Raw genomic sequence first — 22,413 nt, 5'->3', positions numbered from 1 at the left:
TCGTCCACCCCCGTCACATGATCAGGGGTTGGCGATGCATCAGGATGGTAACCATAGAGGTCCTTGAGACCTCTATAGCTACTGATGCCGGCCTGCTGTGAGCGCCTCCCTGTGGTCAGCGCTCATAGCAAGCCTGTAATTCAGCTACGGAGCAGCAATCTGATGATCGCTGCTATGTAGCAGAGCCGATCAGGCTATGCCAGCTTCTAGTTTCCCATGGAGGCTATTGAAGCATGGCAAATGTAAAAAAAAATGTTTTTAAAAATATGAAAAAAAATTAAAGTTTAAATCACCCCCCTTTTGCCCCATCAAAAATAAAACAATAAAAAAATCAAACCTACACATATTTAGTATCGCCGCGTTCAGAATTGCCCAATCTGTCAATAGAAAAAAACATGACTGACATGTGCCCGCAATAGCGGCAGGTGAGATCGCGATTCAACCGTTCCTCTGTATGTGTTTTCCGTCCGGCGGAAACAGCTGTTTTGACGGATCCTGCAAAAAACGGATGAAACGTGTGGTCATCCGGCGCTAATACAACTCAATGAGAAAATAACGGATCCGGCGGAAAAAAACTGATCTGGCACAAAAAAAAGTAAATTGTGGAAAAAAACGGATCTGGTGTGAAAAAACGGATCCGGCGGAAAAAACTGATCTGGCGGAAAAAACTGATCTGGCAGAAAGAAAGGAACTTGTGGTAAAAAAACGGATCCAGCGGGAAAAAACGGATTAGGCGGGAAAAAAAAGGATCCGATGGAAAAAAAACTGATCTGGCAGAAAAAAAAAGGAAATTGTGGAAAAAAACGGATAAGGCGGAAAAAAAACGGATAAGGCGGAAAAAAACGGATAAGGCGGAAAAAAAGGATCCGATGAAAAAAAAACTGATCTGGCAGAAAAAAAGGAAATTGTGGAAAAAAACGGATCCGGCGGGAAAAAACGGAACTGGCAGATAAAAAAAAGAACTTGTGGAAAAAAACAGATCTGGAGGGAAAAAACGGATCTGGCGGGATAAAACGGATCAGGCGGGAAAAAAAGGATCCGATGGAAAATAAACTGATCTGGCAGAAAAAAAAGGAAATTGTGGAAAAAAACAGATCAGGCGGGAAAAAAAGGATCCGATGGAAAAAAAAAACTGATCTGGCAGAAAAAAAAGGAAATTGTGGAAAAAAACTGATCCGGCGGGAAAAAACTGATCCGGCGGGAAAAGACGGATCAGGCGGGAAAAAAAGGATCCGATGGAAAAAAAACTGATCTGACAGAAAAAAAAGGAAATTGTGGAAAAAAACGGATCTGGCGGGAAAAAAACAGATCAGGCGGGGAAAAAAAAGGATCCGATGGAAAAAAAACTGATCTGACAGAAAAAAAAGGAAATTGTGGAAAAAAACGGATCAGGCAGGAAAAAAAGGATCCGATGGAAAAAAAACTGTTCTGACAGAAAAAAAAGGAAATTGTTGAAAAAAACGGATCTGGCGTGAAAAAACGGATCCGGCGGGAATTAACGGATCCAGCAGGAAAAAATGGATCCGGTGGGAAAAAACGGATCTGGCGGAAAAAAACGGATCCAGCAGGAAAAAATGGATCCGGTGGAAAAAACGGATCTGGCGGAAAAAAACGGATTCTGCAAATGTGCTCGCAGGATGCGTTTTTTTCCCATAAACTTGTATTAGCGACAGATCGTGACGGATGGCCACACGTCGCGTGGTGCACGTCGTTCAACGGATCCGTCGTGTTTTGGCGGACCGTCGGCACGAAAAAACGTTCAAGTGAACTTTTTTTGTCCAGCGCGTCCGCCATTTTCTACCGCGCATGCGCTGCCAAAACTCCGCCCCCTCCTTCTAGACTTCAGAATGGGCAGTGGATGTGTTGAAAAACTGCATCCGCTGCCCACGTCGGGCACAAATTTCACAACGTGCGTCGGTACGTCGGCCCGACGCATAGCGACGGACTTGTACCGACGCAAGTGTGAAAGAGGCCTTTGTGAGGGTTGAATTAAAAAAAAAACAAAAAAAAACGCGTGGGCGCCCGTGCAATTTTCTGCGCCAGAGGGGGAAAGCCGAAGGCCGGGGGCCAATATCTGTAGCCTGCTATGAATATCAGCCCGCAGCTGTCTGTGTAGCCTTTACTGGCTATTAAAATAAGGGGACCCCCCAAAAAAAAATTGCGTGGGGTCCCCCTATATTTTATAGCCAGAAAGGCTACGCAGACAGCTGCAGGCTGATATTCATAGCCTAGAGAGGGGCCATGGATATTGGCCCCCCCCAGGCTACAAATACCAGTCCGCAGCCGCCCCAGAAATGGCGCATCTGTAAGATGCGCCAATTCCGGCACTTAGCCCCTCTCTTCCCACTCCCGTGTAGCGGTGGGATATGGGGTAATGAAGGGTTAATGTCACTTTGCTATTGTAAGGTGACATTAAGCCGGGTTAATAACGGAGAGGCGTCAATAAGACGCCTATCCATTATTAATCCAATAGTAAGAAAGGGTTAAAAAAAACACGCACACATTAGGAAAAAAGTATTTTAATATTCTTCATTTCACCATACTTACCATACTTCAGCGCCTGCAAAAAACGTAAAATAATAAACCGTATACTACCTGTCCGCCGTAGCCCAATTAATATCGAGTGTCCCAAGACGATCTCCCCTATAGAACAGTGACATCGGGTGATGTCACCGCTCTATAGGACCCTCAGTGACACACTGACAGGAGACAATGGCTCCTACAGTGCATCACTGAGAGGTTACCTTAGGACAAGGTCTCACTTTATGGCAATTGCTGCCTGGGAAAATTTCTCATACACCAATGGCATAAAGTGAGACTAGGGACTTTTTTCTTTTTTACAGCGGCGGAGGAATACAGTGGTGGAAGGATACGTTCCTGCTGTCATTGTGTTCCTGGAGCCCCTAGAGAGCAGTCGCATTATCTGATGCTGCTGCTCTCCACGGGAGATCGTCGTGAGACACTCGTGGATTTCTGCGGACAGGGAGTATATTGGTTGTTTGTTTTTTTAATATTTTTTTTACAGACGACACTGGCTTCGGGGAACAAAGTGACAAGTAATGGTGAGTATGAAATCTATGTTTAATGTACTGTATGTCTATATGTATGTAATGTATGAATGTATTGTATGTGGCATGTATGTGGCATGTATGTAGCATGTATGTATGGAGTATTTTTTTTTTCATTCAACACATTAGCCGGATGATGGGACTATTACTGTCCCATAATTGGCTAATGTGTCAATCACTGTCATTGTAGCAGGCATCGTCCGATGGGACTTGTAGTCCCATCGGACGATGCTTGCATACACGCATAGAGACCCCCCCACGCTGCACAGAGACCCCCCCCACGCCGCACAGAGGTCCCCACGCCGCACAGAGACCCCCCCACGCCGCACAGAGGCCCCCCCCACGCCGCACAGAGATCCCCCGACGCCGCACAGAGACCCCCCCACGCCGCCCAGAGATCCCCCACGCCGCACAGAGACCCCCCCACGCCGCAGAGACCTCCCCACGCCGCAGAGACCCCCCCCCACGCCGCAGAGACCTCCCCACGCTGCACAGAGACCCCCCGACGCCGCAGAGACCCCCCCACGCCGCACAGAGAGCCCCCCACGCCGCCCAGAGAGCTCCCCACGCCGCACAGAGAGCCCCCCACGCCGCCCAGAGATCCCCCGACGCCTCACAGAGACCCCCCACACCGCCCAGAGAGCCCCCGACGCCGCACAGAGACCCCCCACGCCGCCCAGAGCTCCCCCACGCCGCACAGAGAGCCCCCCACGCCGCACAGAGCCCCCCCACGCCGCACAGAGACCTCCCCACGCCGCACAGAGACCCCCCCACGCCGCAGAGACCTCCCCACACTGCACAGAGACCCCCCGACGCCACAGAGAGCCCCCCACGCCGCACAGAGAGCCCCCACGCCGCACAGAGAGCCCCCCACGCCGCACAGAGACCTCCCCACGCCGCACAGAGACCTCCCCACGCCGCACAGAGACCCCCCCACACCACACAGAGACCCCCCCATGCCGCACAGACCCCCCCACGCCGCACAGAGAGGGAGAGCGACACATGGGGAGAGTGCAGTTTACCGGAGATCACTGGGACTCTGTGCAAGTGAGGAGGCGGAGACAGAGCAGGAGAAGCACACGGCAGAGTGTGAGAGCAGAAGATGTCTGCCCAGAACCTGCAGTGCCTGGAGTACAGAGGAGCAGTCAGTGCTTCTTCTCTCCTGTGATAGAGAGTAAGTGGAGCTCGGCAGATAGCACAGGGCTCTAATAAAATGGCAGCTAGTCACACCTACAGCAGTGAGTTGTGCAGCCCACAGAGGCGAGCCCAGCTCACTGCTAATGCTGCTGCAATGTTACAGATAGGAGATAATAGACCGGCTCGGACCCTATGTCCATGGGGTGCCGTAATCTGACACTGATAGTGACGTGCTACTGCTGCAAAACCAAGATGTCAGCCCCCAGTGCATTCTTTCTACTCATATATCACACAAAATCTGTTTTACATGCATTCAAATCTGGGTTATAACAGCATGTTATGCTACATTACATTGATTAATTAATGATCTACAAACGCGATACCTTCCCTTTAAGTTCAGGATTTGCGGTCAGTACAGTTTACACCAACTCCAGAGAAAGTTCCATGCGGCTCCAAGGTCACCGGATCATAACAGTACAACTGGCCAATAATGAGTTAAATGCATCTCAGAAGAAGGGAAGAAAGGTGTTGAGCCATTTTTATTTCCGCACTCTGCTTTGTCTTCTCTTCCCTCTTTTCCTCTGAGTGGCTGAGGAGTCTTGTGCTAGCATGGATATTCAGGAATTAGCTTCTCGTGTGGACCAGCTTGCTGCTAGGGTACAGGGTATTTCTGATTATATTGTTCAGACTCCTGTTTTAGAGCCGAAGATTCCTACTCCTGATTTGTTTTTGGTGACAGGTCCAAATTTTTGAGTTTTAAAAACAACTGTAAACTGTTTTTTGCTCTGAGACCTCGATCCTCCGGTGATTCCATTCAGCAGGTTAAAATCATCATCTTCCTGCTGCGTGGCGATCCACAGGATTGGGCATTTTCCCTGGAATCTGGGAATCCGGCTTTGCTTAATGTAGACTCCTTTTTTCAGGCTTTAGGTTTATTATATGATGAACCTAATTCTGTGGATCAAGTGGAGAAGACCTTGACCTTGGATGGACAAATGTCTTTTTTCGGCCTTACTAACTATGTTGTTGGCCCTGTCTCAGGGTCAAGAGGCGGCAGAATTGTATTGTCAGAAATTTAGAAAATGGTCTGTGTTGACTAAATGGAATGATGATGCTTTGGCGGCAATTTTCAGAAAGGGTCTTTCTGAATCCGTTAAAGATGTTATAGTGGGGTTTCCCACGCCTTTCTGTTGTGATAGGCAATTCAGTATCACAATGGACATGGAGGTCAGAGCACATACAGTGATCTGACAAAAACCCAAAATAATAGAACGAGCTCTGAGACGTGGGAACTCTGCAGACCGCAATCCCTGATCCTCTCCAAACACAACTAGAGGCAGCCGTGGATTGCGCCTAACGCTCCCTATGCAACTCGGCACAGCCTGAGAAACTAACTAGCCTGAAGATAGAAAAAACAAGCCTACCTTGCCTCAGAGAAATACCCCAAAGGAAAAGGCAGCCCCCCACATATAATGACTGTGAGTAAGATGAAAAAACGTAGGGATGAAATAGATTCAGCAAAGTGAGGCCCGATATTCTAGACAGAACGAGGATAGGAAAGATAACTTTGCGGTCTACACAAAACCCTAAAGAAAACCACGCAAAGGGGCAAAAAGACCCTCCGTACCGAACTAACGGCACGGAGGTACATCCTTTGCGTCCCAGAGCTTCCAGCAAAACAAATAGACAAGCTGGACAGAAAAAATAGCAACAAATAGCAAAGAAGCACTTAGCTATGCAGAGCAGCAGGCCACAGGAATGATCCAGAGAAACACAAGTCCAACACTGGAACATTGACAGGAAGCATGAATCAAAGCATTAGGTGGGGTTAAGTAGAGAAGCACCTAACGACCTCACCAGATCACCTGAGGGAGGAAACTCAGAAGCAGCAGTACCAGTTTCCTCCACAAACGGAAGCTCCCAGAGAGAATCAGCCGAAGTACCACTTGTGACCACAGGAGGGAGCTCTGCCACAGAATTCACAACAGTACCCCCCCTTGAGGAGGGGTCACCGAACCCTCACCAGAGCCCCCAGGCCGACCAGGATGAGCCACATGAAAGGCACGAACAAGATCGGGAGCATGGACATCAGAGGCAAAAACCCAGGAATTATCCTCCTGAGCATAACCCTTCCATTTAACCAGATACTGGAGTTTCCGTCTTGAAACACGAGAATCCAAAATCTTCTCCACAACATACTCCAACTCCCCTTCCACCAAAACCGGGGCAGGAGGGTCAACAGATGGAACCATAGGTGCCACGTATCTCCGCAACAATGACCTATGGAAGACGTTATGTATGAAAAAAGAATCTGGGAGGGTCAGACGAAAAGACACAGGATTAATAACCTCAGAAATCCTATAAGGACCAATGAAACGAGGTTTAAACTTCGGAGAGGAAACCTTCATAGGAATATGACGAGAAGATAGCCAAACCAGATCCCCAACACGAAGTCGGGGACCCACACGGCGTCTGCGATTAGCGAAACGTTGAGCCTTCTCCTGGGACAAGGTCAAATTGTCCACTACATGAGTCCAAATCTGCTGCAACCTGTCCACCACAGTATCCACACCAGGACAGTCCGAAGACTCAACCTGTCCTGAAGAGAAACGAGGATGGAACCCAGAATTGCAGAAAAATGGCGAAACCAAGGTAGCCGAGCTGGCCCGATTATTAAGGGCGAACTCAGCCAAAGGCAAAAAGGACACCCAGTCATCCTGATCGGCAGAAACAAAGCATCTCAGATAGGTTTCCAAGGTCTGATTGGTTCGTTCGGTCTGGCCATTAGTCTGAGGATGAAAAGCCGAGGAAAAAGACAAGTCAATGCCCATCCTACCACAAAAGGCTCGCCAAAACCTTGAAACAAACTGGGAACCTCTGTCAGAAACGATATTCTCTGGAATGCCATGCAAACGAACCACATGCTGGAAGAACAATGGCACCAAATCAGAGGAGGAAGGCAACTTGGACAAGGGTACCAGATGGACCATCTTAGAAAAGCGATCACAGACCACCCAAATGACTGACATCTTTTGAGAGACGGGAAGATCTGAAATAAAATCCATAGAGATATGTGTCCAAGGTCTCTTCGGGACCGGCAAGGGCAAAAGCAACCCACTGGCACGAGAACAGCAAGGCTTAGCCCAAGCACAAATCCCACAGGACTGCACAAAAGAACGCACATCCCGCGACAGAGATGGCCACCAAAAGGATCTAGCCACTAACTCTCTGGTACCAAAGATTCCAGGATGACCAGCCAACACCGAACAATGAACCTCAGAGATCACTCTATTTGTCCACCTATCCGGGACAAACAGTTTCTCCGCTGGACAACGATCAGGTTTATTAGCCTGAAATTTTTGCAGCACCCGCCGCAAATCAGGGAAGATGGCAGACACAATTACTCCTTCCTTGAGGATACCCGCCGGCTCAGATAAACCCGGAGAGTCGGGCACAAAACTCCTAGACAGAGCATCCGCCTTCACATTCTTAGAGCCCGGAAGGTACGAAATCACAAAGTCAAAACGGGCGAAAAACAGCGACCAACGAGCCTGTCTAGGATTCAAACGCTTAGCAGACTCGAGATAAGTCAGGTTCTTATGATCAGTCAATACCACCACGCGATGCTTAGCTCCTTCAAGCCAATGACGCCACTCCTCGAATGCCCACTTCATGGCCAGCAACTCTCGGTTGCCCACATCATAATTCCGCTCAGCAGGCGAAAACTTCCTGGAAAAAAAAGCGCATGGTTTCATCACTGAACAATCAGAACCTCTCTGCGACAAAACAGCCCCTGCTCCAATCTCAGAAGCATCAACCTCGACCTGGAACGGAAGAGAAACATCAGGTTGACACAACACAGGGGCAGAAGGAAAACGACGCTTCAACTCTTGAAAAGCTTCCACAGCAGCAGAAGACCAATTGACCAAATCAGCACCCTTCTTGGTCAAATCGGTCAATGGTTTGGCAATACTAGAAAAATTGCAGATGAAGCGACGATAAAAATTAGCAAAGCCCAGGAACTTTTGCAGACTTTTCAGAGATGTCGGCTGAGTCCAATCATGGATGGCTTGGGCCTTAACAGGATCCATCTCGATAGTAGAAGGGGAAAAGATGAACCCCCAAAATGAAACCTTCTGCACACCAAAGAGACACTTTGATCCCTTCACAAACAAAGAATTAGCACGTAGGACCTGAAAAACCGTTCTGACCTGTTTCACATGAGACTCCCAATCATCCGAGAAGATCAAAATGTCATCCAAGTACACAATCAGGAATTTATCCAGGTACTCTCGGAAGATGTCATGCATAAAGGACTGAAACACTGATGGAGCATTGGCAAGTCCGAATGGCATCACTAGATACTCAAAATGACCCTCGGGCGTATTAAATGCAGTTTTCCACTCATCGCCTCGCTTAATACGCACCAGATTATACGCACCACGAAGATCAATCTTGGTGAACCAAGTAGCCCCCTTAATCCGAGCAAACAAATCAGATAACAAAGGCAAGGGGTACTGAAATTTAACAGTGATCTTATTAAGAAGGCGATAATCTAAACAAGGTCTCAGCGAACCATCCTTTTTGGCTACAAAAAAGAACCCTGCTCCTAATGGCGACGATGACGGGCGAATATGCCCCTTCTCCAGGGATTCCTTCACATAACTGCGCATAGCGGTGTGCTCAGGCACGGATAAATTAAACAGTCGACCTTTTGGGAATTTACCACCAGGAATCAAATTGATAGCACAATCACAATCCCTATGCGGAGGTAGGGCATCGGACTTGGGCTCATCAAATACATCCCGGTAATCAGACAAGAACTCTGGAACCTCAGAAGGGGTGGATGACGAAATTGACAAAAATGGAACATCACCATGTACCCCCTGACAACCCCAGCTGGACACCGACATGGATTTCCAATCCAATACTGGATTATGGGCTTGTAGCCATGGCAACCCCAACAAGACCACATCATGCAGATTATGCAACACCAGAAAGCGAATATCCTCCTGATGTGCAGGAGCCATGCACATGGTGAGCTGGGTCCAGTATTGAGGCTTATTCTTGGCCAAAGGCGTAGCATCAATACCTCTCAATGGAATAGGACACTGCAAGGGCTCCAAGAAAAACCCACAACGCTTAGCATATTCCAAGTCCATCAAATTCAGAGCAGCGCCTGAATCCACAAACGCCATGACAGAATATGATGACAAAGAGCAGATCAAGGTAACGGACAGAAGAAATTTTGACTGTACCGTACCAATGGTGGCAGACCTAGCGAACCGCTTAGTGCGCTTAGGACAATCAGAGATAGCATGAGTGGAATCACCACAGTAGAAACACAGCCCATTCAGACGTCTGTGTTCTTGCCGTTCAACTCTGGTCAAAGTCCTATCGCACTGCATAGGCTCAGGTTTAAGCTCAGGTAATACCGCCAAATGGTGCACAGATTTACTCTCACGCAAGCGTCGACCGATCTGAATAGCCAAAGACATAGACTCATTCAAACCAGCAGGCATAGGAAATCCCACCATGACATCCTTAAGGGCTTCAGAGAGACCCTTTCTGAACATAGCTGCCAGCGCAGATTCATTCCATTGAGTGAGCACTGACCATTTTCTAAATTTCTGGCAATATACCTCTATCTCATCCTGACCCTGACAAAGAGCCAGCAAATTCTTTTCTGCCTGATCCACTGAATTAGGCTCATCGTACAGCAATCCGAGCGCCAGGAAAAACGCATTGATATTACTTAATGCAGGATCTCCTGGCGCAAGAGAAAATGCCCAGTCCTGAGGGTCGCCGCGCAAAAAAGAAATAATAATCAAAACCTGTTGAACTGGATCACCAGAGGAACGAGGTTTCAAGGCCAGAAATAACTTACAATTATTTTTGAAACTCAGAAACTTAGTTCTATCTCCAAAAAACAAATCAGGAATAGGAATTCTTGGTTCTAACATAGATTTCTGATCAATAGTGTCTTGAATTTTTTGTACTCTTGCCGAGAGCTGATCCACAAATGAAGACAGACTTCTAATGTCCATCGCTACACCTGTGTACTGAACCACCCAAATGTCTAGGGGAAAAAAAAGACAAAACACAAAGCCAAGAAAAAAAAATGGTCTCAGAACTTCTTTTTTCCCTCTATTGAGAATCATTAGTACTTTTGGCTTCCTGTACTGTTGTGATAGGCAATTCAGTATCACAATGGACATGGAGGTCAGAGCACATACAGTGATCTGACAAAAACCCAAAATAATAGAACGAGCTCTGAGACGTGGGAACTCTGCAGACCGCAATCCCTGATCCTCTCCAAACACAACTAGAGGCAGCCGTGGATTGCGCCTAACGCTCCCTATGCAACTCGGCACAGCCTGAGAAACTAACTAGCCTGAAGATAGAAAAAACAAGCCTACCTTGCCTCAGAGAAATACCCCAAAGGAAAAGGCAGCCCCCCACATATAATGACTGTGAGTAAGATGAAAAAACGTAGGGATGAAATAGATTCAGCAAAGTGAGACCCGATATTCTAGACAGAACGAGGATAGGAAAGATAACTTTGCGGTCTACACAAAACCCTAAAGAAAACCACGCAAAGGGGCAAAAAGACCCTCCGTACCGAACTAACGGCACGGAGGTACATCCTTTGCGTCCCAGAGCTTCCAGCAAAACAAATAGACAAGCTGGACAGAAAAAATAGCAACAAATAGCAAAGAAGCACTTAGCTATGCAGAGCAGCAGGCCACAGGAATGATCCAGAGAAACACAAGTCCAACACTGGAACATTGACAGGAAGCATGAATCAAAGCATTAGGTGGGGTTAAGTAGAGAAGCACCTAACGACCTCACCAGATCACCTGAGGGAGGAAACTCAGAAGCAGCAGTACCAGTTTCCTCCACAAACGGAAGCTCCCAGAGAGAATCAGCCGAAGTACCACTTGTGACCACAGGAGGGAGCTCTGCCACAGAATTCACAACACCTTTCGGTCTGAGTGATTTTATGTCTCTGGCCATTCAGATTGATTGGCGCTTACGGGAGCGCAGAACTGTGCGCGCTGTGGTGTTGTCCTCAGAGCAAATTCCTGAGCCAATGCAGTGTGATAGGATTCTGTCTAGAATGGAACGACAAGGTTTCAGACGTCAGAATAGGTTGTGTTATTATTGTGGCAACGCTTCTCATGTCATTTCTGTCTGCCCTAAGCGGACAAAGAGGATCGCCAGTTCATTTACCATCAGTACTGTACAACCTAAATTTCTGTTATCTGTGTCCTTGATCTGCTCATTGTCATCATTTTCTGTCATGGCGTTTGTGGATTCAGTCGCCGCCTTGAACTTAATGGACTTTGAGTTTGCCAGGTGTTGTGGTTTTCCCTTGCAGCCTTTGCAGAACCCTATTCCTTTAAAGGGCATTGATGCTACACCCTTGGCAAAAAATAAGCCCCAGTTTTGGACACAGGTGACCATGCTCATGGCGCCAGACCATCAGGAGAATTGTCGATTTCTGGTGTTGCATAATTTGCATGATGTTATTGTGCTGGGTTTTCTGTGGTTGCAGGTACATAATCCTGTGTTGGACTGGAAGTCTATGTCTGTGACTACTTGGGGTTGTCAAGGGATTCATAATGATGTTCCTTTGATGTTAATCTCCTCTTCTTCCTCTTCTGAAATTCCTAAGTTTTTGTCTGATTTTCAGGATGTATTCGATGAGCCCAAGTCCAGTTCCCTTCCACCGCACAGGGACTGTGATTGTGCTATTGACTTGATTCCAGGCTGTAAGTTTCCTAAGGGCCGACTTTTCAACCTGTCTGTGCCTGAACATACCGCCATGCAGAGCTATATTAAGGAGTCTTTGGCGAAAGGGCATATTCGGCCTTCTTCTTCACCGTTGGGAGCGGGATTTTTTTTGTTGCTAAGAAGGATGGCTCCTTGAGACCCTGTATTGATTATCGCCTCTTGAATAAGATCATGGTCAAGTTTCAATACCCTTTACCTTTGATTTCTGATTTGTTTGCTAGGATTAAGGGGGCTAGTTGGTTTACTAAGATTGACCTTCGGAGGGCATATAATCTTGTTCGTATTAAGCAGGGTGATGAATGGAAAACTGTGTTTAATACGCCCGAAGGTCATTTTGAATATCTTGTGATGCCATTCGGGCTCTCTAATGCTCCATCTGTTTTTAAGTCCTTCATGCATGATATCTTCCGGACTTATCTTGATAAATTCTTGATTGTATATTTGGACGATATTTTGATTTTTTACGATGATTGGGAGTCTCATGTGCAACAGGTCAGGATGGTATTTCAAATCCTTCGTGACAATGCTTTGTTTGTGAAGGGGTCTAAGTGTCTCTTTGGGGTGCAGAAGTTTTTTAGGGGGGCTTCATTTTTTCTCCCTCATCTATGGAGATGGATCCGGTTAAGGTTCAGGCCATTCATGATTGGATTCAACCCACATCCGTGAAGAGCCTTCAGAAATTTTTGGGTTTTGCAAATTTTTATCGCCATTTCATTGCTAACTTCTCTAGCGTGGTTAAACCCTTGACCGATTTGACGAAGAAAGGCGCTGATGTGGCGAATTGGTCCTCTGCGGCTGTCGCTGCCTTTCAGGAGCTTAAACGCCGATTTACTTCTGCTCCGGTGTTGCGCCATCCGGATGTTTCTCTTCCGTTTCAGGTTGAGATTGACGCTTCTGAGATTGGGGCAGGGGCCGTTTTGTCTCAGAGGGATCCTGTTGGTTCCTTGATGAAACCGTGTGCCTTCTTTTCCCGTAAGTTTTCGCCTGCTGAATGCAATTATGATGTCGGCAATCGGGAGTTGTTGGCTATGAAGTGGGCGTTTGAGGAGTGGCGACATTGGCTTGAGGGAGCTAAGCACCGTATTGTGGTCTTGACCGATCATAAGAATCTGATTTACCTCGAGTCGGCCAAACGGCTGAATCCTAGACAGGCTCGATGGTCCTTATTTTTTTCCCGTTTTGATTTTGTAGTTTCATATCTTCCGGGTTCTAAGAATATTAAGGCTGATGCCCTGTCTAGGAGTTTTTTGCCTGATTCTCCTGAGGTCCTTGAACCGGTCAGCATTCTGAAAGAAGGGGTGGTCCTTTCTGCCATTTCCCCTGATTTACGACGGGTTCTTCAGGAATTTCAGGCTGACAGACCTGACCGCTGTCCAGTGGGGAAACTGTTTGTTCCTGACAGATGGACTAGTAGAGTGATTTCTGAGGTTCACTGTTCTGTGTTGGCTGGTCATCCTGGTATTTTTGGTACCAGAGATTTGGTTGGTAGGTCCTTTTGGTGGCCTTCTTTGTCATGTGATGTGCGTTCTTTTGTGCAGTCCTGTGGGACTTGTGCGTGGGCCAAGCTTTGTTGTTCCCGTGCTAGTGGGTTGCTTTTGCCATTGCCAGTCCCTGAGAGGCCCTGGACGCATATTTCTATGGATTTTATTTCTGATCTTCCGATTTCTCAGAAGATGTCTGTTATCAGAGTTGTTTGTGACCGGTTCTCTAAGAGCCTTTGCCTAAATTGCCTTCCTCTTCAGATTTGGTTCCGTTGTTTTTTCAGCATGTGGTTTGTCTGCATGGTATTCCGGAGAATATTGTGTCCGACAGAGGTTCCCAGTTTGTTTCTAGGTTTTGGCGGGCCTTTTGTGCTAGGCTGGGCATTGATTTGTCTTTTTCTTCTGCATTTCATCCTCAGACAAATGGCCAGACCGAGCGAACTAATCAGACTTTGGAGACTTATTTGAGATGCTTTGTGTCTGCTGATCAGGATGATTGGGTGGCCTTCTTGCCATTGGCCGAGTTTGCCCTTAATAATCGGGCTAGTTCGGCTACTTTGGTTTCGCCTTTCTTTTGTAATTTTGGTTTTCATCCTCGTTTTTCTTCTGGGCAGGTTGAGCCTTCTGACTGTCCTGGTGTGGATTCTGTGGTTGACAGGTTGCAGCAGATTTGGGCTCATGTGGTGGACAATTTGGTGTTGTCTCAGGAGGAGGCTCAACGTTTTGCTAACCGTCGTCGGTGTGTTGGTTCCTGGCTTCGGGTTGGGGATCTGGTCTGGTTGTCTTCCCGTCATGTTCCTATGTAGGTTTCTTTCCCTAAGTTTAAGCCTCGGTTTATTGGTCCTTATAGGATTTCTGAGATTATTAATCCGGTGTCTTTTCGATTGGCGCTTCCGGCTTCTTTTGCTATCCATAATGTCTTCCATAGATCTTTATTGCGGAAATATGTGGTGCCCGTTGTTCCCTCTGTTGATCCTCCGGCCCCTGTGTTGGTTGATGGGGAGTTGGAGTATGTGGTTGAGAAGATTTTGGATTCTTGTTTTTCGAGGCGGAGGCTTCAGTACCTTGTCAAATGGAAGGGTTATGGCCAGGAGGATAATTCTTGGGTTTTTGCCTCTGATGTCCATGCTGCTGATTTGGTCCGTGCCTTTTATCTGGCTCGTCCTGATCGTCCTGGGGGCCCTGGTGAGGGTTCGGTAACCCCTCCTCAAGGGGGGGTACTGTTGTGAATTCTGCTTTTGGGTTCCCTCTAGTGGTTGTAGGTGGTAATGCAGTTGTCCCTGAGTTGCAGTCCTGGTCAGGTAACATAGTAACATAGTAACATAGTTAGTAAGGCCGAAAAAAGACATTTGTCCATCCAGTTCAGCCTATATTCCATCATAATAAATACCCAGATCTACGTCCTTCTACAGAACCTAATAATTGTATGATACAATATTGTTCTGCTCCAGGAAGACATCCAGGCCTCTCTTGAACCCCTCGACTGAGTTCATAGTAGAAAAAGAAGATGAACACTCTGGTTCCCCCACAGAGAAAGAGTAGGGTTGTCCGGGATTTGAACCCGGGACCTCTCGCACCCTAAGCGAGAATCATACCCCTAGACCAACGAGCCGACGATTTTTCTATGTTTCTCATGATTGCAGTTCTGACTGGGGTATTTAGGTGTGCAGGATTCATTAGTCCTTGCCAGTTGTCCATGGTTCTGGAAGGTTTTGGATCTTTGTCTGGTTCCTCCTGCCTTGCTGCCAATTCAGTTAAGATAAGTGTCTGGTTTTTGTTTCTGTGGCACACATGCTGTGTGCTTAATACTTCTGTGCTATTCATTTGTTTTCTCTTGTCCAGCTTTGACTGTGTCAGTGTTTTCTCAGTCTTGTTGAATTCTCTGGAGTTGCAGATATACGCTCCACATCTTTAGTTAGATGGTGGAGTTTTTTGTATTTTCTGCTGTGGATATTTTTGGAAGGATTTTAATACTGACCGCTTAGTATTCTGTCCTATCCTTTCCTATTTTAGCTAGAGTGGCCTCTTTTGCTAAATCCTGTTTCCTGCCTGCGTGTATCTTTTCCTCTACTACTCACAGTCAATATTTGTGGGGGGCTGCCTATCCTTTGGGGTTCTGTTCTGAGGCAAGGTAGAATTCCTATTTCCATCTATAGGGGTATTTAGTCCTCCGGCTGTGTCGAGGTGTCTAGGATTTGTTAGGCACACCCCACGGCTATTTCTTGTTGCGGTGTTAAGTTCAGGATTTGCGGTCAGTACAGTTTACACCAACTCCAGAGAAAGTTCCATGCGGCTTCAAGGTCACCGGATCATAACAAAAGTCACCGGTGATCACTGTATTACCTGTGCACTGACAGTAAATACAGAGCTCCTGTGTATAATGTCACTGGTGATCACTGTATTACCTGTACACTGACACTATATACAGAGCGCCTGTGTATAATGTCACTGGTGATCACTGTATTACCTATACACTGACATTATATACAGAGCTCCTGAGCATGATGTCAATGGTGATCCCTGTATTACCTGTACACTGTATACAGAGCTCCTGTGCATAAAGTCACCGGTGATCACTGTATTACCTGTGCACTGACAGTAAATACAGAGCTCCTGTGTCTAATGTCACTGGTGATCACTATATTACCTCTACACTGTATACAGAGCTCCTGTGTACAATATCACTGGTGATCACTGTATTACCTGTACACTGACACTATATACAGAGCTCTGTGTATACTGTCACTGGTGATCACCATATTACCTGTACACAGACACTATATACAGAGCTGTGTATAATGTCACTGATGAAACCTGCATTACCTGTACATGGACACTATGTCATGATCCAGACCGGGTTTTGAGTCCTGTTTTCCCTTTTTCCCAGTCTGGTCATGTCAAGAGTTAACCTTTCTCAGCCTCTGTCTGGGTTCAGGTTGTTTATTTATCGCCGTTGCTTCCTGCAGTCGGTCAGTTATAGTTTTTGCCTAGTGATGCTGTAGCTGACTCTGATTGCTCTGATTTGTCCTGCTGCATTTGCTGTCTGAACCCGTGTCTCTGTTGTCCCCTTTTCCCGTCTTGACGCAGTGTTTCCCTTTAGTGAGCTGACTCCCTGGTTTTGACTTGGCTTGTATCCTGATCTGCTTTTGTCTTTTTCGCTCCTGACCGTTACGGACACCATGGCTTGTCTCTGACCATGAGTTTGCCTACTCCTTTGGTACTGCGCTACAGTAAAGATTTGACCCGACTTGTTTGACTATTCTTCTGCCACCTGTGGTATCCTCACTGCTGCACTGCAGGCCAGCTCTGTCTAGGAGCAGTCCTGCTTCCACTCTACTGCCATCTTGTGGAGCCTGCACCTACCTGCATTGCAGCAGCGTGACACACTATAAACAGAGCTCCTGTGTATAATGTCACCGGTGATCACTGTATTACCTCTATACTATACATAGAGCGCCTGTCTATAATGTCACTGCTGATTACTGTATTACCTATAGACTGACACTATATACAGAGCTCCTGTGTATAATGTTACTGGTGATTACTGTATTACCTATACAGACACTGTATGCAGAGTTCCTGTGTATAATGTTACTAGTGATCACTGTATTATCCCTATACTATATGCAGAGCACCAGTGTATAATGCAGCCGGTGATAACACCAGTGTTAGTATTGTGGTTTTAATTAATAATCAGCATAGTAATACTTGGTCATTTGTGGTCCGGTCACGGTGTGGCGGTATTTATCCCGCTATGTGGTATTATTCAGTCACTATGTGGTTTAGTCACAGTGTGGTGGTATTTCTCCCTTGTATGTGGAATTATTTATTCGCCAGTAATATCTGGTCTGGTCACAGTGTGGTGGTATTTCTCTCAAATACAGTATGTACAGAATGTCACTATGATGTGGTAATATGTGGTCTGCTCACAGTGTGGTGGTAGTTTTCCTTTTTATGTTGAATTAATTGGTTGCTATATGTTGATAATTTGTGTTCTGGTCATGGTGTGGCTGTATTTCTCTCTTGTACATTATGTGGTATTTTTCTGTCACTATATGGTTTGGTCATTGTATGTGGTGGTATTTGTTCCCTGTACGTGGTTTTATTCAGTCACTATCTGGTGGTAATATGTAGTCCAGTCATGGTATGGTGGTATTTCTCCCTTGTATGCGCAATTATTTGATTGCTTTATGCTGGTAATGCGTGTTCTGGTCATGGTGTGACGGTATTTCTCTATTGTACAGTATGTGGTATTATATTATTCGGTCACTATGTGGTGGTAATATGTAGTCCAGTTATGGCGTGTTGATATTTCTCCCTTATATGTGTAATTATTTGGTTGCTTTATGCTGGTATGTGCTCTGGTCACGATGTGGCGGTATTTCTCTCTTGTACAGTATGTGGTATTATTCAGTCACTATGTGGTGGTAATATGTAGCCTGGTCATGGTGTGGTGGTATTTCTCCTTTGTATGTGGTATTATTGGTCTTGCTATAGTGCATTGTGTTGTGTATGGCGGTCACTTGCTCTCTCTGATATTAATTAGGAGAATATTCTTTACTTCCATTAGTGATTAAACAAATAATCTCTTCTACATCGGATAAGTGATAACTTATTGATTGGAGGGGTCAGACTGCTGGGTTCTGCACCGATCGGCAGAAAGTAGAGCTTTTATCCCCATTAGACTGGAGTGGCATGTGCGACCTGACCACTTATCCATAATAATAATAATAATAATAATCTTTATTTATATAGCGCCAACATATTCCGCAGCGCTTTACAGTTTCAAACACAACAGTCATAGGTAACAATGTTAACAATACAGTAATAAAGCAAAATAAGAAAATAAGACAGCCCTGCTCATGAGAGCTTACAATCTACAATGAGGTGGGGAGATACAAAGTACAGGTGTGTATTTACAATGATGGTCCAGCCATCTTCAGGGAGTGGGGGGTAGATGGAGATACTGAATGGGCTACACACACACAAACATAAAATGAGTTTGATTAGGGAATGTGATAGGCCGCTCTGAACAAATGAGTTTTGAGCAAGCGCCTAAAACTATGCAAGTTGTGGATGGTCCTAATATCTTGGGGTAGAGCATTCCAGAGGATTGGCGCAGCGCGGGAGAAGTCTTGGAGTCGGGAGTGGGAGGTACGGATTAGTGCAGAGGTTAGTCGAAAGTCATTTGCAGAGCGCAGTGGTCAGCTAGGCCGATAGACAGAAATGAGGGAGGAGATGTAAGGGGGTGCCGCACTGTAGAGAGCTTTGTGGGTGAGAACAAGTACTTTGAATTGTATCCTGTAATGAATGGGCAGCCAGTGTAACGACTGGCGAAGAGCGGACACGTCCGAGTAACGATTAGCCAGATTGACAACCCTGGCAGCCGCATTAAGGGTAGACTGGAGAGGGGAAGGTCGCGTGAGGGGGAGGTCAATTAATAGAGCATTACAGTAGTCCAGACGGGAGTGGATTAGGGCGACAGTGAGAGTTTTTGTTGTCTCCATGGTGAGAAAAGGGCGGATTCTAGAGATGTTCTTTAGGTGTAAGCGGCACGAGCGGGCAAGAGATTGTCTGTGGGAGGTGAAGGAGATATCAGAGTCAAACATAACACCCAGACAGCGTCCCTGCTGCCGGGGTGTTATTATGGTGCCACCCACGGAGAGGGAAATGTCAGATTTAGGGAGGTTAGTAGAAGGCGGGAGCAGAAGAAGTTCAGTTTTGGAGAGGTTGAGTTTCAGATAGAGAGCGGACATGATGTCAGAGACTGCGGACAGACAGTCAGTGGCGTTCTGTAGTACAGCAGGAGTAAGGTCAGGGGATGACGTGTATAGTTGTGTGTCATCAGCATAAAGATGGTACTGAAAGCCAAATCTGCTGATGGTCTGTCCAATTGGGGCCGTGTAGAGGGAGAAGAGAAGAGGGCCAAGGACTGAGCCCTGAGGTACCCCAACAGTGAGAGGAAGAGGAGATGAAGTGGAGCCAGAGAACAGAACACTGAAGGAGCGGTCAGAAAGATAGGAGGAGAACCAGGAGAGAGCAGTGTCCTTAATGCCTAGTGACTGGAGCCTAGAGAGTAAGAGAGGGTGGTCAACAGTGTCGAAAGCTGCAGAAAGATCGAGAAGAATGAGCAGAGAGTGGTCACCATTACGTTTTGCTGTCAGAAGGTCATTGGTCACCTTGATGAGTGCAGTTTCTGTCAAATGTAGGGGGCGGAAACCGGACTGTGAAGGGTCTAGGAGGGAATGAGTGGAGAGGTACCGGGTAAGGCGGGAGTAGACTAGGCGCTCCAGGAGTTTTGAGATGAAGGGGAGACTGGAGACCGGTCTGTAGTTGTTTGTGCAGGATGGGTCAAGGGTGGGATTTTTTTAGTAATGGAGTAATGATAGAGTGTTTGAAGGAGGAAGGAAAAGTGCCAGAGGAAAGGGAGACATTAAAAATTGTAGTTAGGTGAGTTGTGACGACTGGAGAGAGAGACTGGAGGAGGTGTGAGGGAATGGGGTCGGTGGTGCATGTAGTCGGACGAGAAGAGGAGCTTGGAGACTTCTTCTTCTGTGATGGGGTCGAATGTGGAGAGTGAGCCAGGGGAGATGCAGGGAGGAATGGGAGTCATTGCATTTCCTCAGTAGCTGTGAGAACTCAGTTTGCTTTTCTCCGGAAGCCCCAAAGAGAATGAATGGAGCTGCGGTCAGACATCTCACCTGTCGCTGCATTTTAAAATGGGGATGAAAGTTCCTCATTCTTCTGATCAGTGCGGTTCCAATAATGGGAAATGGCAAACGCACAATAAGTTATCACTGATCCTGTGAAGCCCATGGATCGGTGAGCATGAACCAAAGAACCCATATGATGTAAACTACTGTAATTGTACATCCCAGTTATGGTGGTGCACAGTAGATGTGCAGGAGCCGCCAGTGTTTTACAGTTGATGCTCCACTATAACGGGGATAACAGCTAACAGGTATTTGCATATAGCTGTAGGTTGGGCCCCTAGGGTCAATTCCCCTGTGGGCCCCAGATACCCCGTCCGATGCTGATTCCCCCCTAGTCGCATTTGGTATCACAGTAATTGTACACTTAGAAAGGAAAATAAATTCTGTAATTGCTGTTTATTTTCCATTCACCCCAAAATATTTGAATAAAAGTCGATCGAGTGATAAATTAATGCAAAAATGACGACAAAATACAACTCATCCCGTAATAAGGAAAATGTGATCCAGCTGCATGGGAGGAAAGAGAAAGGTCCCAGCACTAGAGATAAGGGAGGCCGAGGGCACAGTGGTAATGGGGACTCTCCAGCACCTACCTCCACCTGCAGAGCCGCACACCACATATACGGCTGCTCTGTGTGTACAGGACCTGTGATGAGGTCACAGGAGGGGAGGAGTCAGGGGTCACATGATCAGGGGCCTCAGTGTATGCAGGACTCTGCTGTGCTGGTTGTCATGGTGCTGGATGAGGGGAAGTTTATGTGTGGGGCCAGGAGGGGTTTACAGGGTGGATGTAGCAGAGCCGTTTATGTACGTGGTGTACGGAGAGGAGCCGTGTGTGTACGAGGTGTACGGAGCGGAGCCGTGTATGTACAAGGTGTACGGAGTGGAGCCGTGTGTGTATCAGGTGTACGGAGCGGAGCCATGTGTGTACGAGGTGTACGGAGTGGAGCCGTGTGTGTACGAGGTGTACGGAGTGGAGCCGTGTGTGTACGAGGTGTACGGAGCGGAGCCGTGTGTATACGAGGTGTACGGAGCGGAGCCGTGTATGTACGAGGTGTACGGAGTGGAGCCGTGTGTGTACGAGGTGTACGGAGCGGAGCCGTGTGTATACGAGGTGTACGGAGCGGAGCCGTGTATGTACAAGGTGTACGGAGTGGAGCCGTGTGTACATGGTGTACGGAGAGGAGCCGTGTGTGTACGAGGTGTACGGAGAGGAGCCGTGTGTGTACGAGGTGTACGGAGCGGAGCCGTGTATGTACGAGGTGTACGGAGTGGAGCTGTGTGTGTATCAGGTGTACGGAGCGGAGCCATGTGTGTACGAGGTGTACGGAGTGGAGCCGTGTGTGTACGACGTGTACGGAGTGGAGCCGTGTGTGTACGAGGTGTACGGAGCGGAGCCGTGTGTATACGAGGTGTACGGAGCGGAGCCGTGTATGTACGAGGTGTACGGAGTGGAGCCGTGTGTACATGGTATACGGAGAGGAGCCGTGTGTGTACGAGGTGTACGGAGTGGAGCCGTGTATGTACGAGGTGTACGGATTGGAGCCGTGTGTGTACGAGGTGTACGGAGCGGAGCCGTGTATGTACGAGGTGTACGGAGCGGAGCCGTGTGTACATGGTGTACGGAGTGGAGCCGTGTGTGTACGAGGTGTACGGAGTGGAGCCGTGTATGTACGAGGTGTACGGAGTGGAGCCGTGAATGTACGAGGTGTACGGAGCGGAGCCGTGTATGTACGAGGTGTACGGAGCGGAGCCGTGTGTGTACGAGGTGTACGGAGCGGAGCCGTGTGTACATGGTGTACGGAGAGGAGCCGTGTGTTTACGAGGTGTACGGAGTGGAGCCGTGTATGTACGAGGTGTACGGAATGGAGCCGTGTGTGTACGAGGTGTACATACAGAGCGGAGCCGTGTATGTACGAGGTGTACGGAGTGGAGCCGTGTGTGTACGAGGTGTACGGAGCGGAGCCGTGTGTGTACGTGGTGTACGGAGAGGATCCATGTGTGTACGAGGTGTACGGAGTGGAGCCGTGTGTGTACGAGTTGTACGGAGTGGAGCCGTGTGTGTACGAGGTGTACGGAGCGGAGCCGTGTGTGTACGAGGTGTACAGAGCAGAGCTGTGTGTGTACGGAGCTTAGCCATGTGTGTACAAGGTGCATGGAGCGGAGCCGTGTGTGTATGAGGTGTACGGAGCAGAGCCACGTATGTACAAAGTGTAC

At 47.4% G+C, this 22,413-nt stretch overlaps 1 protein-coding gene and 1 non-coding gene across 2 annotated transcripts in view; both read right to left on the bottom strand.

Moving 5' to 3' along the window:
• Positions 1-20,809, bottom strand: part of LOC138666565 (zinc finger protein 665-like) — a 145,419-nt gene extending 124,610 nt beyond the window's left edge. Inside the window, exon 1 of the mRNA XM_069754769.1 lies at positions 20,790-20,809. The gene's annotated coding sequence lies outside the window, so the exon portion shown is untranslated. The remainder of the gene's footprint in view (positions 1-20,789) is intronic.
• Positions 15,024-15,095, bottom strand: TRNAP-AGG (transfer RNA proline (anticodon AGG)). The gene has a single exon. It is a non-coding gene; the product is annotated as a tRNA-Pro (tRNA).
• Positions 20,810-22,413: the final 1,604 nt, after the last annotated feature.

The sequence above is a fragment of the Ranitomeya imitator genome, chromosome 2 (assembly GCF_032444005.1).
Source record: "Ranitomeya imitator isolate aRanImi1 chromosome 2, aRanImi1.pri, whole genome shotgun sequence".
Taxonomy (NCBI): Eukaryota; Metazoa; Chordata; class Amphibia; order Anura; family Dendrobatidae; genus Ranitomeya; species Ranitomeya imitator.
Note: the sequence above shows the minus strand (reverse complement) of the source record. Positions and strands in the feature narration are given on the sequence as shown.